Source organism: Mobula hypostoma, chromosome 16 (genome assembly GCF_963921235.1).
Source record: "Mobula hypostoma chromosome 16, sMobHyp1.1, whole genome shotgun sequence".
NCBI lineage: Eukaryota > Metazoa > Chordata > Chondrichthyes > Myliobatiformes > Myliobatidae > Mobula > Mobula hypostoma.
Window position 1 is genome coordinate 49108727 of NC_086112.1, and position 17588 is coordinate 49126314.

Sequence of the window (17588 nt, forward strand, 5' to 3'; positions counted from 1 at the left end):
CTTTAGGCTCCTGGATCTCCTCCCTGTTGGTAATGATGAGAAGAGGCATGTCCCAGATGATGAGGATCCTTAATGATGGATGCTGTCTTTTTGAGGCACCAGCTTTAGATGTCCTCAGTAGTGGGGAGGGTTGTTCCTGTGATGGCCTGAGATGACCCCTTGCAGTCACCTTTGATCCTGTGTATTGAGCCTCCATACAAGTGGTGATGCCACCAGTCAGAATGCTCTCTACCATACATCTGTAGAAATTTGTAAAAATCTTTGGTGCTATACCAACTCTCCTAAAACTCCTCACAAAATAGCGCTGCGGGTGTGTCTTCTACATGATTGCATCAATATGCTGGGTCCAGGATAGATCCTCTGAGATGCTGATGCCCAGGAACTTGTTTGCTCATCCTTTTCACTACTAACTACTCATTGAGGACTGATGTGTATTCCCCAACTTCCCTTTCCTGAAGTCCAAAATGAATGCCTTGGTTTTGATGATATTGAGTGCAAGGCTGTTGTCATGACACCACTCAACCAGCCAATTTAACTTACTCCTGTACATCTCCTCATTTTCACCTGTGGAGTCATCAGTGAATTTATAGATAGCATTCAAGCTCCACCTACCCACACAATCATGAGAGTAGAGAGAGCAGTGCAGTGGGTTGAGCACACATCCACATCCATGAGGTGTGCCTGCATTTATTATCATTGAGAATATTTTAATTATCAATCCGCACTCACTGTGATCTCCTGATGAGGAAGTCAAGGATCCAATCGCAGAGGGAGGTAGAAGCCCAGGTATTGAAATTTGTTGATTATTGATGAGGGTATGATGGTGTTGAATGCTGAGCTCTAATCAATAAACAGCAGTCTGGTGTATGTATAAATGTCGTCCAGGTGCTCTAAAGCTGAGTGGAAAGCCAGTGAGATTGTGTCCACTGTAGTCCTGTAAACCACTGCCATACTATTGGCTTTTAACAAAGTTAGTTGGGCACATCAGAATGTTTTAAGTAGAATATCAACTATAATATTATGCTACTAATAATGATACCACTTCCAGTCCCTGAAATGTTAGGGTACATAACAGATCAAATCTGGATGAACCATATTAAGAATCATTGTCTTTCTCTCCTCCCTTAAAATATCAAAATAGGGTATCCCTTGGGGTTGAGGACGAGTTACTTTCATTACAACCATTGGACCTCAGGCAGACAGGAACCTACACAGGGTGTTTGATTGAGCAGTTGTTAAAACTGTGTACGCTCCTTCATTTATTTGTGTTTGATATTCTGTGTGCACTCATCAGTTACTCAAAATACATGGCATCATTCCGGCTGCCTCTCTGCCAGTTTGAACAGCCTGAGGCCAAGGACCCTCTGAGTTGGTAAGACTGCCGTGATACTTCAAAGAGATTTTGAAAACATTCTCAAAACTTTTCACTATCTGCTAGCTTTATTGGAGCTTGCTTTGGGAGCCTGATGTCTTGCATGTGAATGATGCTGTCTGTAGTTGATATTGATTAGATTCAAGACTTAAGATTCAAGATTGTTCAAGGTCATTTTGAGTACACAAGTGTAAAAGAGAATGATATAATTGTTACTCCAGCTCGGATGCAGCACAAAAAAACCCATTAAGATAAGGAATATGATAACAGTAATAATAAACACAATATACAGTAAATACATAACATTGCTTATATACATAGATTGATTGTATGTCCATAAAGTGACACTAAGCACAAGAGTGTCTGTACATAAGATGACTGACAGGAAATGATAAAATAACTGGTGGTTGGGGGTGTGGAGGGGTAGGTTAGTGGCTAGACGTGTTGATCAGCCTCACTTCTTGGGGAAAGTAACTGTTTTGAAGTCCAGTGGTTCTGGCGTGGATGCTGTGTAACCTCTTCCCTGATGGGAGCAGGACAAACAGTCGATGAGCAGGGTGGGTGGGATATTTCATGATGTTACTGGCCATTTTCTGGCACCTTTCTGTATATATGTCCTTAATAGTGGGTAGGCTGGTGCTTGTGACTGTTGGGCAGTTTTAACTAGCTGGTGTAGAGCCTTCCTGTCCACCACAATGCAGTTTCCATACCATGCAGTGATGCAGTTTGTTAGGATGCTCTCTACTGCACATCTGTAGAATGATGTGAGTATAGATGTGCAAAGTCCAGCTCCCTTCAGCCTCCTCAGACTGTAGAGGCGTTGGTGAACTTTTCTGATTTTGTAGAATGTGGTTTAGGACCATGAGAGGTTGTGTGAGATGTGCACTCCCAGGAGTTTGAAACTGTTTGCAGTTTCTACTGCTCTGCCACCAATGTAAAATGGAGAGGAGTGTATGACTGGTGTGAGTTCTTCTGAAACCAACAATCATCTCCTTTGTGTTGTTGATATTGAGGAAGGGGGTGCTTGCCTGGCACCAGACCTCAAGCTCTTCCACTTCCTCTCTATAGGCCATCTCAACAATATTGGTGATGAGTCCCACCACTGTCATGTCATCGGTGAGCTTGACCATGTGCTTACGTGGGTGTTTGGCCATGCAATCAGGTGTGAAGCAATGGGCCCAGCGCATAGCCCTGGGGGGCACCTGTGTTGAGAATGACGGGGAGCAAGGAGCAGTTGTGCATCCTCTGACTCTCTGAGGTCTGTTGCTTAGGAAGCCCAACATCCAGTTGAGTTGTGGTGTATGTAGACTGAGGAGTAGGAGTTTGTTCACACGGTCAGAGGAACAATAGTGTTGAATGCGGAACTGCAATCCAGAAGCAGCCATCTGCACAGCTGTCCCTGTTTTCTTGGTGTCCCAGGGTCAGGTGAATGACAGATGCTATTGCATCTGTTGTAGAGCAGTTCTGTTGGTAAGCATATTGATGAGTGTCCAATGTGATATGCGCCATACCAGCTGTTCAAAGCACTTCATGATGATTGGCGTCAGCGCCACCTTAGTTCTGAAGGTGTAGATTTCTTTGGTACAGGGATGATGGTGGCTGATTTGAAGCACGTTGAGACAGCAGCCTGGATCGGAGAATTGCTGAAGTCCATGAAGACATCAGTGGTGTGCATACTTGCTGAGTACACAGCCTGGGATGTTGTCTGGCCAGGTTGCCTTACGAGGGTTAAATCGCTGCAGAGTCTTTCTGGCATCTGCTGCTGTTACAGACAGTGGCCACCTCCTGACTGCCGTTGTGTTGTATACCTCGAAGCGTGCAAAAAATTGTTTAGATTTTCAGGGAGGGAAGTGTCACTGTTTTTCCTTGTATAAACAGTAATACCCTTGATGCCCAGCCACATGCGCCAGGGAACATTATCCGATGGGTGTTCTTGATTTTTGTGTGAAGGCAGTCCTTGTCCTCTAGATAATGAAGATGAGGCTTCTTCTGGAAGCTCTGAGAACTGTTTTGTTACCAGACTTGAAGGCAGCACACTGGGCATGAGAGTGTACAGAGCACACATCTGCGTTCACCCAGAGCTTCTGGTTAGGCCGTGAGATAACCATTCTTGAAGTACCAATGTCATCCACACACATACTGATGTAGCTAATAATAAATGAGGCATATTCCTCGAGGTCTGTGTCTTTTCCACATTAGCGATGGCCTCTTTGAACATCTGCCAGTTAATCCACTCAAAGCAGTACTGAGGTATAGAGATTACCTTGTTCGGCCATACAGTAATGGTCCCCTTGATTGGTTTCTCCATTTTCAGCAGCATTTGGTATGCTGGTATTAACATTATGGAGATGTGGTCAGAAAGACCAAGATGAGGGTGTGGGATGGGTTTGTAAGTACCACGTCTGCTTGTATAAACATAGTCCAGTCTGTTTGTTCCCCTGGCGGCCATGGTGACATGTTGGTGGAACTTGGGTAAAATGTCCTGCTGGTTAACATGATTGAGGTCTCCCACAATTATAATGAGTCTGCCTGGATGCTTGTTTTGTACAGAACTAATGATACTGTAAAGCTCCCTAGTGTGTCCTTGGTGTTCATGCTTGGTGGTGGTGGTGGTGGTGGTGGTGGTGGGGGGGGGGGGGAATGTGGACAGCAGCGATAAATACAACAATAAACTCCCTGAGCAGATAATGTGGTCAGTAATTAATTGTAAGATACTCAATTGCCAAAGAACAGTGATTGCTGACTACAGGTGAGTTCATGCACCAACTTTTGTTAATGTACAAGGAGATTCTGTCTGTGCAATAGCCATCCCGTTGAGTTGCTCAACACAGTGGGATGTGAGAAGATACTAATAGTGGTTTGCCTACCTCACTCCTGAATATAGAAGATTTTGTGGAGGTCCGTCTCCAGTGCTACGTGGAGATCACAACTACAAGGTAGACAATGAGTTTGAGTAACGTGATGTTAAAGCAGTTAACAAGAGACTATTCAATCTAGATAATCTCTTAAACGTTGCTGTAAATTAGACATCTCTTTGTCATGGGATATCTAATTTACATGTCACTTACATACCTGCCTGAAAAGAGAAGATGGGATATTTAGCAATTGTGATACAATTCACTCACCAATAATGCAGGAAAGGAGACTACTTCAGCTGATTATCATTAGCAAATGAATGGAAGTTGCTTGCTTCTGTGTGCAGAGCATTAATGACTTGCAGCTGAAAAATCTTCAATTAACACTGCATGATAATCACTGACACTGAGCTGGAAGATGCCTTATCTATTAACAGACTGAATTTATATCGGTTCACTGCAGTTTCAAAGACAGTGCAATGAATTAAATTTAATGCAAAAATCAAAAACAGAATCAATTAATTTTTTAATGTCAAATAAACCATAATTTACTTCTGGCATTTGCTGGGATATAGTTGCATTTCTTTTGTTTCATGCAGATTTCACTGGGTAAGCACAGGTGGAATTACAAGGTTACATCTACATCATGCCTTTAATCTTGAGAAAGGTTTTGAAGGTGCTTTGTGGATGCGTGATTGGACAAAAAAATAACACTGACCTAAAGTAGAAGCCAAATTAAATAATCACAAATAGATGCTGTAAAGCTAAAATAAAAACAAAAAAATTCTGAAACATATACAAAATGCCGGGGAAACTAGGCAGGCCAGGCGGCATCTATGGAAAAGAGTAAACAGTTGACATTTCTAGCTGTGACCCTTCATCAGGATTTCCAGCATCTGCAGATTTTCTCATGTGTCAGAAAATTCAGGAAATACTCATCATAGGACACACCTGTGGGAGAAGAAACAGAGACTCTGACCTGAAACATTAACTCTGTTTCTCTTCCCACAGATGCTACCTGACCTACTAAGTATTTCTAGCATTTTATGTTTTTTTTAATTTTAGAAGATATTATGCGGTAAACGGACATGTGAAACATGAACGATAAAGAAATAGATGCCATTCTGATCTTACTGTTCAGGAAGAACATGGAAAGGGCAAGATGTCAATGTAAGATTGTGGTTGAGACGCAAGTGAGTTTATTTTGGGGAGTAATTTAAGAAAGTTATTTTAGCTGTGTTATTAAGGATTAAGCAGCGAGCAATTTACTGAGAGGAGAACAAGACAAAATGGTGCTTCACATGGTCCATCCAGATTTCATCAGGCATACACATACTCTTGCATCAGGGACTTAAAATAGCATCCTATTATGGAAAATTACCAATGTAATGTCTACTGACATCAAAGCCAAGGAAAGTGATTGAGTACTTCAACACTTGAAAGGAAGGACTGTAGCAAGTGGTCAGTTAAATTAGGTAAATTAGCTACGTATTCCTAAGAACAGGTATACCTGCCATAGAGTCAGTGCGGTGATGGTTCACCGCACTGACTCTTGGAATGGATTTAATGGACCAAGCTGGGCGGTAGGGGAGGCAACTGAAAGAAGCTGGGCTGCTATTGATATTGTATGAAGAGGAATTAAGCAGACTAGACCTATACAGAAAGTATAGAAGAACATTTTCTCATTATAATGTATAACATTTTTAAGCAGTTTGACAGAATAGATGCTAAAATGCTTCTTCCCCTGGTTAGGTGCATAGAAGTAGAGGCACAGATCAAAAAAAAAAGGGGTTGGCCATTCATAACACATATGAGAAGAAATTTCTTCACCGACATGGTAGTGAATCTTTGGAATTTTCTACCCAAGAGAGCTATGCATGCTCGGTCATTCAGCATATTCAGGGTGGAATCTAATAGATCTTTCCATCTTAAGAAAATCAAGGTGTTCGGGGTCAGTGCCGGACTGAGGTACAGCATTTGTTGTAATCATTGAATGGTAGAGCAGATGTGAAAGAGTGAATTGGCTTGTACTGATCTTACTTGCTTTCCTCCACTAGGTTTCTAGGTTTGAAATGTTGAACTCTTAATGAATTAAGAGTGGTTTCTCTGGGACGTGTACAGAAAGAAGCACATGTGTTTCTAGGGAGATTAAGAGAATGAAGAGGCCTGGTTACTGATCAGAAGTAGAAAGGGCATGCAAGATGACAAGCTTGAGAGGATGAGGTTAAGAGAGGAAACGTGCAATACACTCAGAGAAGGAGGGCAGTCTAAGCTTTGATGTAAATTAAAATCACCAAGGATGAAAAGTTATCGCAATGGAGAGAGGTTATGTCAGGGAACGAAGGAATGTGATGTTTCAGAGAAAGAAGAGATCCCAATGTACACAGCTCTTTCATGAGTTATGGACAACTCCTCAAGTACTTCACTGAAATACATCCTTGAACGAGGCAAGCAGGATCCTAATTCTGCACAGCAAGACCATATAAAGAACAACCAACAAGAAAGATACCTGTAGGCCATGAGAAGTAATATTCAATAAAGAATAAAAGAGACAAAAGATTGAAATGCCTGGAAAAGAAAATGCTAGATGTAGTAAGGTATGATTTAATCATAGTTTCATGATCAAGTTACAGGTGGTCCCCTAGTTATGAATGCCTGGCTTATGGACATACTTAGATATGAAGAAGCTTCCATAATATTATTAAAAACCAAAGGCCCAACATACCTACCCAGGTCCATTCCTAGGAATGGCAGAACTATTTTTCTGCTTCTCCCTCCACCTTCAGTAATAGTTCTTTCTAATCAAGTCTTCCGTGTTTCAGATGCCACTCATTACAATGCCTTGGAGGTATGGTTACTACTTCAAGTGATATTTGTGTATTTTCTGAGTTAGGGACAAAATTGACTTTAGGATATCTGTAAAAAAAACCTCTTTGTTGTCCAGAAATATCCTGTGTAATCAGCATTTCATAGGCAGTAAAGTTTCAAAGCCTGTAAGCCAAATTACAACCTAAGCATGTTTCAGCAATCCTTTACTGGCCTTTAATCCATATGAGAAAAACACAAGGGCATACTGGAAGGAAGAAAACTTCATCAATTCTGGTTTGATAGTCGACTGCAATAAACCTTCTTTAAACTACAGACTCAGTCAGTTTGTTCAATTCACTCAGTAGATCTCTATTTTCTTTAAAGATACCATTGCTAAGTAAGGCTATCTGTCCTGTGCTCCTTTGAAAGGATATTTATTTTTCATATTATAGAAATGGGTTATTGCGTTTAGGAATTCAATTTGTATAATAAATTCACACACTATGTAATCTAGTTGCATGCTTTTTGGACATATCTAAACCTCCTGCCAAACCAACATGTACTTCATGAATTATAAGAATGTATCATTGAAATTACTAGAATTTTTTCACTCTTTAAGGAACAAAAACTGAAGTGTTCTAATTAGAAAATATTCTTAAGTACAGAACTACAGGTGATTTGTTCAAAAAGAAAGTGAGGTAAATTTCGTTGATTCTCATTGGGCTAGTAACCCTGAGAGTGAGTTGGTTTCCCAATTGATTGTATTTTAAATCCTCAAAAAGATGGTTAATAAGTCAGAAATCCACACCAGTCTCCAATTTAACCTATGGTTTTAGGCAATAACTGGGGAATGTTGGAAGGATGATGAGTAACAGAGAATCTGAAATGATGGTAAATACTGCAACTTAACATTTGCTGTCTTGGGTAAAACACTGACCAGCTCTCTTATTTTTTTATGAAAGAGCCTGTAGGGAACTTCATTGTGCATTTGGACTCATGATCTGCCTAATAGTTAACTGCATTTTTAAACGTGTGGAAATGACTGATGAGTTCAGGATTCACTGCACATCCCTATTTGCCCTTGATGGATTAGTGGTGAGCCACCTTCTTGAAGTCCGGAAATATGGTTGGGCATGGAATTCTGGTATTAAGTCTGAGAGTGATGAACGAGCTGCTTGTAGTCTTCCTCCTGCACTCAATAAGTGCTAGCAAACAATGATTCTTCCCTCCAAGATGCTTCTGATACCTCGTCTATCTCCAGCAAATGTCTCAAAGCACTGGAAAAATAATACCAACATTGCCTTCACTCAGTCAGAATCAGATTTAATATCACTGGCATATGTCATAAAATTTGTTATGTGGCAGTAATACATTACAATAAATAATAAATATTGTGAATTACAATAGGTATATACACATGCATATAATATAAATACACATACATTAAATATAATTTAAATAGTGAGGTAGTGTTCATGGGTTCAATGTTCATTCAGAAATCTGACGGCAGAGGGGAAGAGCTGATCCTGAATCATTGAGTGTGGGCCTTCAGGCTCCTGCACCTCCTTCCTGATGGTAGCAATGAGAAGTGAGCATGTCCTAGATGATGGGGGTGCTTAACGAAGGATGCAGCCTTTTTGACTCTTGCTCCTTGAAGGTGTTCTGGATCGATGGAGCTGACTGAGTTCACAACTTTCTACAGTTTCTTTCAATCCTTTGCTGTAGCAGCCCCCCACCCCGCCACCCCAATACCAGAAGGTGATGCAGCTGGTTAGAATGCTCTCCATGGCACATCTATAGACATTTGCTTGTGTCTTTGGTGACACACCAAATCTCCTCAAACCCCTAATGAAAAATAGCTGCTGCTGTGCCTTTGTAGCTGCCTTGATATGCTAGGCCTAGGATAGATCCTCAGAGATGCTGAAATTGAAATTGCTCACACTTTCCACTTCTGTTCCCTACAGGAAAGAAAAGGTTGAAAAGCGTACAGAGAAAATTTACAAGGCTGTTGCTGGTTCTGGAGGGCCTGAGTTATAAGGAAAGACTGAATAAGTTAGGACTTCAGTTCTTGGAATGTAGAAGACTAGGAGGGGATTTGATAGGGGTATACAAAATTATGAGGGGTATAGATAGGGTATAGATAAGTAGGCTTTTCCACTAAGGTTGGGTGGGATTACAACTAGAGGTCATGGGTTAAGGGTGAAAGATGAAAAGTTTAAGGGGAACATTAGGGGAAACTTCTTCACTCAGAGGGTCGTGAGAGGTGGACGGAGCTCCAGCGCAAGTAGTGTATACGAGTTCAATTTCAAAGTTTAAGGAAAGTTTGGATAAATACATAGATGCTAGGCATATGGAGGGCTATGGTCTGGGTGCAGGTCAATGGGATTAGGCAGTTTAAATGGCTCAGCAGAGATGCGCTGAAGAGCCTGTTTCTATAACTGTGTGATGGGCCTTGAACCAAAACTGACATATGCTGCCTGGCCATCTGAGTTTCTGCAGTGTGGCTGTGTATTGTTCATTGTTTTATTGCTGAGGCCTCTGTTAGTCAAGGTCAACCATGGATGTTGTGTGGTAACTGTCTAGATATGCCAGCTAGGGTAGTATGATATCAGGAGCAAGCTGTTGCCCATGTAGCAAGCCCCCCTCTCTACACATCTAATAAACTCAAAGGAATGGCAGAGACTGATACAATTTGGCACCAACAGCATTGCAGTTGCCAGTCAACACTGAACTCAACCTAGGAGTCAACACTGAACTCAACGTAGGACTGCCTTTGTGACTCCAGCTCCGGAGTTTTCCCTTGGGGTTTATTCCAGAAGCCTTTCCCATGAGTGGGTATAGCCGCAAGGCATTTGAGGTTTGAAATCAGTGTTTTCTTTCTCCTAGGTGAGCTGCTAACCATGGCTGATGAGCTCTATCTGCCCGAAAACAGAGTAAATTTATTGGTTTATTTTAACAGTTGATGTACTTTTCCAATGCATTTGAAGTTAGGATTCACACAAGTAGAGTGTTTTTTTTCAACTCTAATAGATATCAACTTCTATTTCTTCTCCTTCAGGGACAGCTTGTCAAGCAGGTACACTCCCAGACCATTCTCAGGAGCTCCTGGTCTCCTCAGGTCAGTGCTGAAATCTTCATGTTTCATGATCATCTTCACTTGTTCATCCAGGTGGAGCCTCTCCAGGAAGTCACACAGAGGAGGGTCACCGTGTTAATTGGCAAGCTTGTGCAGATCCAGTAGACTCAGGTTCACGTCCTTCTCCATATGCGGAACTCTCTGCATTACCTCCAGACCTCTGCTCCACTCATTCTGCTCTGGCTTCTGGATATCCTCCAGCACAATCCGGCCTCCTCGCCGTTTCTGGAATTCTAGCCATCTCTCAGCATGCTTCTGTCCCTCATGGGACTGCTTCCCGAAGAACCTGGAAAAGCGGAGTAGGCTAATGTCATCCCAGTCAAAGTAAAAGGACATAGAACCATAGAACCATAGAAACTACAGCACAGAAACAGGCCCTTTGGCCCTTCTTGGCTGTGCCGAACCATTTTCTGCCTAGTCCCACTGACCTGCACACGGACCATATCCCTCTATACACCTCCCATCCATGCATCTGTCCAATTTATTCTTAAATGTTAAAAAAGAACCCGCATTTACCACCTCGTCTGGCAGCTCATTCCATACTCCCACCACTCTCTGTGTGAAGAAGCCCCCCCTAATGTTCCCTTTAAACTTTTTCCCCCTCACCCTTAACCCATGTCGTCTGACATGGAGAGATAAACATAGGAGGAATAGAGCCCCAAGTTAATCTGCTTGCTGACTGCATCCTCACAGTCCTTGTGGAAGCCCTAACACACGTGGGAAGCCAGCCTCTTCAATGCACAACTGCAACTCGCTGTTACCCAGGGAAGCTCCACTGAAATTTAAGGACTGGTGTGTCCTTAGAGTGTAACAGGATAATGGTGAGGGCCATTGACCACTCGGGTCTTGTACACCTTAGGGGCAGTGAAGGAAATTAAAGATATGTGGCAGAACTTTCAAGATAACAATGTCCGAGGTTTTCATTATTCTCGTGATTATTTTTTACTCATTACTTATCCAGTCTGGCCAAATAACTACTGACTACAATTTAGCTGGGTGAGATAGAATCCTGTATTCAGATATGTATGAAATCCCCTTTCTACCGTCTCCAACACCTTGAAGTCTAAAATCCTAATGACGTGCAAAGGTTGTCTCCCCAGCAGATAATAGTGGTCTGATAGCTAGAGAGATACCTCTGAAACTCTGCTTCCCCCATTGTTTTGTGCTTTCTCTCCTTCAGAAAAGAGGAAAAGAAAAATAAAACAATGAACTTACAGTAACCTCCTATGTTGTATGAATGACGAAGAATTTGTTGATGGCAACCAAGAAAAAGCAGTATGACATTATATGAATATGTGTCCCGGGATATGGGTGAATATGCTATTGTGCTCAATTTCCTGATCTCACGAGGTTATTAAATTGCCTTCAATACTGAATCCAAGAATAAGATTTTGCACTCCTGCTGATGTTTTCTGTAACAACTTCAACTACATTTTTGTGACGTTTCTTAAAGCTTTCTCGTTCCCATCCCCAGGAAGTCACTCTTTCTGCCTCATTATGACATCTTGTAGATTGGAGAATCTGGGGCAGTATTGGTGTTTCTCCTCCCTAGTTACCTCTGCCCATGAACAGTACAGGCAACATTTGAAGACCTACCTCCAAACACAAGCAGCATCAAAAATTCTGCTGCAATAAAGTCAATGTTAAACTCTCATGGTAGCTTTCCCATGATAATATCTCGCAGACGATCAGTCAATTGCTTGTCAACAGGAATCACAGAATACCCACAGCATATGGCTCACCCTGAAATACACCATAATCAGCATATATGAGGTCCACTATAATAACCTTCTACGTCAGTGAAAACTAAGGCCAGTTTGAAGAGACTGGTGGGTGATCCAGGAGCTATTTAACTGTAAATGCAGGCTTAGAAGCTTTACCATGTTAAAAGAAAAAAGTCTGCGTTCTGAGATTCAGCAGAAAACCCAAGACCCAAATAACATAAGTGGATATAAAGAGTACCAGGGGCAAGAAATTTGCTGACAAACATGGCATGTACCAGCTCTTCAGACCTGTCATGGGCATCTAAGTCCCAAACACCCAGTGCCTTACTCTAGTAAGTGCCACAAATGAAGGTAAAATTATCAAGGGTAAAAGGTTGTCAGGTTCTGCTGAGAAGACCTACCTAACAGGACTATGGTCTCAGTGTGAGGGAAGTTCACTCTGTCAGTTTGGTCTAGTCTTGCTGCCATTCCTGCATAACAAAAATTCAGAATGGCCAAAACCCAAAGGAACGCCAAGGTCTAAGAACAGGGAATATCTCTGCTGAAGTTCTAAAAAGTTCTGTGATGTGAATATCACTTATAAGTTTCGTATGCACAATATTATCTTCCCCATCTGGAAGGGAAGAATGTGCGAAGGACCTCAGAGACAATATAATTGCAACAATCCACAAAATGGAGATAAATTTGCATTGACGGGTTTATCAAGGCTTTAGATTTGATCAATTAGAATGGGCTCTGGAGCACACCCCTCAAATTTGGCAGCATGCAAAAATTCATCTCCATCTTACGTTTGTTGCAAGGTGGCATGCAAGCTTTGATCCTACACTGTCTCTATAACACCTTCCACTGGAAGTTTAAGTGAACCAACATTAATTTCCTCTCCTAGGCCAACATCCCCAGCATTAAGGCTCTAATTTTCAGTCAGTTGGCTCCACTGGGCAGACTGCATCATTCAAATGCCTGACACCATGCTCCTGAAACAGACATTCTAATTTGAGCTGTCACAGTAGAGATTACCAGGTAGACAGAGGAAAAGAGACAACAATGTACTGAAAAGGCTTTATATCCCTGCAAACACATGGGGGTCAGTGGCCTATGACTGCTCAAAGTGCAGAAGAAGCATTGGTATGGCACTGAGGACCTTGAGTTCATGCATCAGGAGTGCATAGAAGACCAATTAAGTATCTGCATTTAAGATACATTGTACAGACAAACAGAAAGCCTCAAATAATTTCACAGATCTTCAGTAAACACAAACAGATGATAAAATTCTACATGAAATTCCTCATTCAGTTAAAATAAAAATCAACTACCATACAGTAGAATAAATGAACTTTATCTTCTGGGAGTCATAAAGCAATATAATGAAATAGTCCAGAAATATACTTGTGGTATAAGAAAAACAGTGGAGTCTGCTACTGATCACCAGATCAGTATTTAGAGGTAGATCACATGCAGTAGGAGATTAGGCAGGACCTATGAGACCAGGACAATAATTTTAATGGATGATTTCATCAATTAAATTTAAATTATTCTAAGTTGGAACTGGTAATGCAGACATTGTGACTGAGATAAATTTTAATACTACCCATCTGTCAAGACTCTGAGAGAAGTAAGTTCAGCATTGACTTTATACCTGAGCTGATTTTACTTTCAACTGAATTTGGCTGCAAAAAATTCTGAGGCAAGATTAATGTTTCTCTTGATCCTGTGGGTTGAACACACAGTATTTTATTAAAATTGCCCTTATTTATTATGAAAGTTATGAAGAACAATGCTAATAAATAATTTTGGCCAGATGGAAGAAGAAATCATCATATTTCATATTATCAACTAGAATGATCTGATCCAATGTAAAATGAAATCAGAGAATATTTGGCAAACCAGGCTGCTTCTATGATGGAGGAAGGGAGTTACACTTTCAAGTTGGCCTTTAATTCATTCACCCATTGACTGGCTCTAATAATAATGCAATGAGGACCATTTGGTGAAGGTGTGCTCTAAAAGCTGAGTTCCCTATGGACAAATGGCCTGAAGGGAAAGGGTACGAGAAAAGCAAATATACTCTGCCATTTTCCTGGAGACTAGGACCTCAAATATAACCTGATGTGGATATCTCTATTGAGTACTTCAATAAAATAGCTGGTAAAACATCCAGTCCACTGCCAACTTTGCCTAAAAGCCCGTGAGCAAAAAGTATGCAGAAATTCAGCAGTATTACATAGAACATAGAATAGTACAGCACATTACAGGCCCTTCTGCCCACAATGTTGTGCCGACCCTCAAACCCTGCCTCCCATATAACCCCCCACCTTAAATTCTTCCATACACCTGTCTAGTAGTCTCTTACACTTCACGAGTATATCTGCCTCCATCACTGACTCAGGCAGTGCATTCCATGCACCAACCACTCTCAGAGTAAAAAACTTCCTCTAATATTCCCCTTGAACTTCCCACCCCTTACCTTAAAGCCATGTCCTCTTGTATTGAGCAGTGGTGCCCTGGGGAAGAGGCGCAGGCTATCCACTCTATTTATTCCTCTTATTATCTTGTACACCTCTATCATGTCTCCTCTCATCCTCCTTCTCTCCAAAGAGTAAAGCACAAACTCCCTTAATCTCTGATCATAATCTATACTCTCTAAACCAGGCAGCATCCTGGTAAATCTCCTCTGTACCTTTTCCAATGCTTCCACATCCTTCCTATAGTGAGGTGACCAGAACTGGACACAGTACTCCAAATGTGGCCTAACCAGAGTTTTATAGAGCTGCATCATTACATCGCGACTCTTAAACTCTATCCCTCGACTTATGAAAGCTAACACCCCATAAGCTTTCTTAACTACCCTATCTACCTGTGAGGCAACTTTTAGGGATCTGTGGACATCTACCCCCAGATCCCACTGCGCCTCCACACTACCAAGTACCCTGCCACTTACTTTGTACTCTGCCTTGGAGTTTGTCCTTCCAAAGTATACCACCTCACACTTCTCTGGGTTGAACTCCATCTGCCACTTCTCAGCCCACTTCGGCATCCTATCATGTCTCTCTGCAATCTTCGACAATCCTCTACACTATCTACACCACCACCAACCTTTGTGTCATCTGCAAACTTGCCAACTCACCACTCTACCCCCACATCCAGGTCGTTAATAAAAATCACAAAAAGTATAGGTCCCAGAACAGATCCTTGTAGGACATCACTAGTCAGAATCCTCCAATCTGAATGTACTCCCTCCACCATGACCCTCTGCCTTCTGCAGGCAAGCCAATTCTGAATCCACCTGGCCAAATTTTCCTGGATCCCATGCCTTCTGACTTTCTGAATAAGCCTACCGTGTGGAACCTTGTCAAATGCCTTACTAAAATCCATATAGATCACATCCACTGCACTACCCTCATCTATATGCCTGGTCACCTCCTCAAAGAACTCTATTAGGCTTGTTCGACACGATCTGCCCTTTACAAAGCCATGCTGACTGCCCCTGATCAGACAATGATTCTCTAAATGCCCATAGATCCTATCTCTAAGAATCTTTTCCAACAGCTTTCCCACCACAGACGTAAGGCTCACTGGTCTATAATTACCCGGACTATCCCTACTACCTTTTTTCAACAAGGGGACAACATTCGCTTCCCTCCAATCCTCCGGTACCATTCCCGTGGACAACGAGGACATAAAGATCCTAGTCAGAGGCTCAGCAATCTCTTCCCTCACCTCATGGAGCAGCCTGGGGAATATTCCCTCAGGCTCCGGGGACTTATCCGTCCTAATGTATTTTAACAACTCCAACACCTCCTCTCCCTTAATATCAACATGCTCCAGAACATCAATCTCACTCATATTGTCCTCACCATCATCAAGTTCCCTCTCATTGGTGAATACCGAAGAGAAGTATTCATTGAGGACCTCGCTCACTTCCACAGCCTCCAGGCACATCTTCCTACCTTTATCTCTAATCGGTCCTACCTTTACTCCGGTCATTCTTTTGTTCTTCACATAATTGAAGAATGCCTTGGGGTTTTCCTTTACCCTACCCGCAAAGGCCTTCTCTTGCCCCCTTCTTGCTCTTCTAAGCCCTTCCTTAAGCTCCTTTCTTGCTTCCCTATATTCCTTAATAGACCCATCTGATCCTTGCTTCCTAAACCTCATGTACGCTGCCTTCTTCCACCTGACTAGATTTTCCACCTCACTTGTCACCCATGATTTCTTCACCCTACCATTCCTTATCTTCCTCACCGGGACAAATTTATCCCTAACATCCTGCAAGAGATCTCTAAACATTGACCACATGTCCAGAGTATATCTCCCTGCAAAAACATCATCCTAATTCACACCCGCAAGTTCTAGCTTTATAGCCTCATAATTTGCCCTTCCCCAATTAAAAATTTTCCTGTCCTCTCTGATTCTATCCTTTTCCATGATAATGCTAAAGACCAGGGAGCGGTGGTCACTGTCCCCCAGATGCTCACCCACTGAGAGTTCTGTGGCCTAACCTGGTTCATTACCTAGTACTAGATCTAGTATGGCATTCCCCCTAGTCAGCCTGTCCATATACTGTGACAGGAATCCGTCCCGGACACACTTAACAAACTCTGCCCCATCTAAACCCTTGGAACTAATCAGGTGCCAATCAATATTAGGGAAGTTAAAGTCACCTATGATAACAACCCTGTTATTTTTGCACCTTTCCAAAATCTGCCTCCCAATCTGCTCCTCAGTATCTCTGCTGCTACCAGGGGGCCTTTAGAATACCCCGAATAGAGTAACAGCTCCCTTCCTGTTCCTGACTTCCACCCATACTGACTCAAAAGAGGATCCTGCTACATTGCTCACCCTTTCTGTAGCTGTAATAGTATCCCTGACCAGCAATGCCACCCCTCCTCCCCTTTCCCCCCCTCTTCCCCCCTCTCTATCCCTTTTAAAGCACTGAAATCCAGGAATATTGAGAATCCATTCCAACCCTGGTGCTACCCAAGTCTCTGTAATGGCCACTACATCATAATTCCATGTATGTATATGTATCCAAGCTCTTAGTTCACCACCTTTGTTCCTGATGCTTCTTGCATTGAGGTACACACACTTCAGTTCTTCTGCCTTACTACCTTTACACTGTTTATTCTGCTTCTCTTTCCTCAAAGCATCTCTATATGTTAGATCTGGCTTTACTCCATGCACTTCTTTCACTGCTCTATCGCTCCGGGTCCCATCCCCCTTGCAAATTGGCTTAAACCCTCCCGAACCATGCTAGCAAACCTACCTGCAAGGATATTGCTCCCCCTTGAGTTCAGGTGCAACCCATCCAATCTGTACAGGTCTCACCTTCCCCAGAAGAGATCCCAATGATCTAGAAATCTAAAACCCTGCTCCCTGCACCAACTCCTCAGCCACGCATTCAACTGCCATCTCCTCCAATTCTTACCATCACTGTCACATAGCGCTGGCAGCAATCCTGAGAACGCCACCCTTGAGGTCCTGTTCTTCAGCCTTCTGTCTCGTTCCCGAAACTCACACTTCAGGACCTCATCCCTCTTCCTGCCTATGTCATTGGTCCCAACATGTATCACGACTTCTGGCTGCTTTCCCTCTCGCACCAGGATGTCATGTACCCGGTCAGAGACATCCTGGACCCTGGCACCCGGGAGGCAACAAACTATGAGGGTGTCCTTCTCACGTCCACAAAATCTCCTCTC

The 17588-nt window shown here is 42.4% G+C and overlaps 1 pseudogene; it reads right to left on the bottom strand.

The window, feature by feature from the left end:
* Positions 1–8351: 8351 nt before the first annotated feature.
* LOC134357392 (ferritin, middle subunit-like) overlaps positions 8352–17588 on the bottom strand; it is an 89803-nt pseudogene continuing 80566 nt past the window's right edge.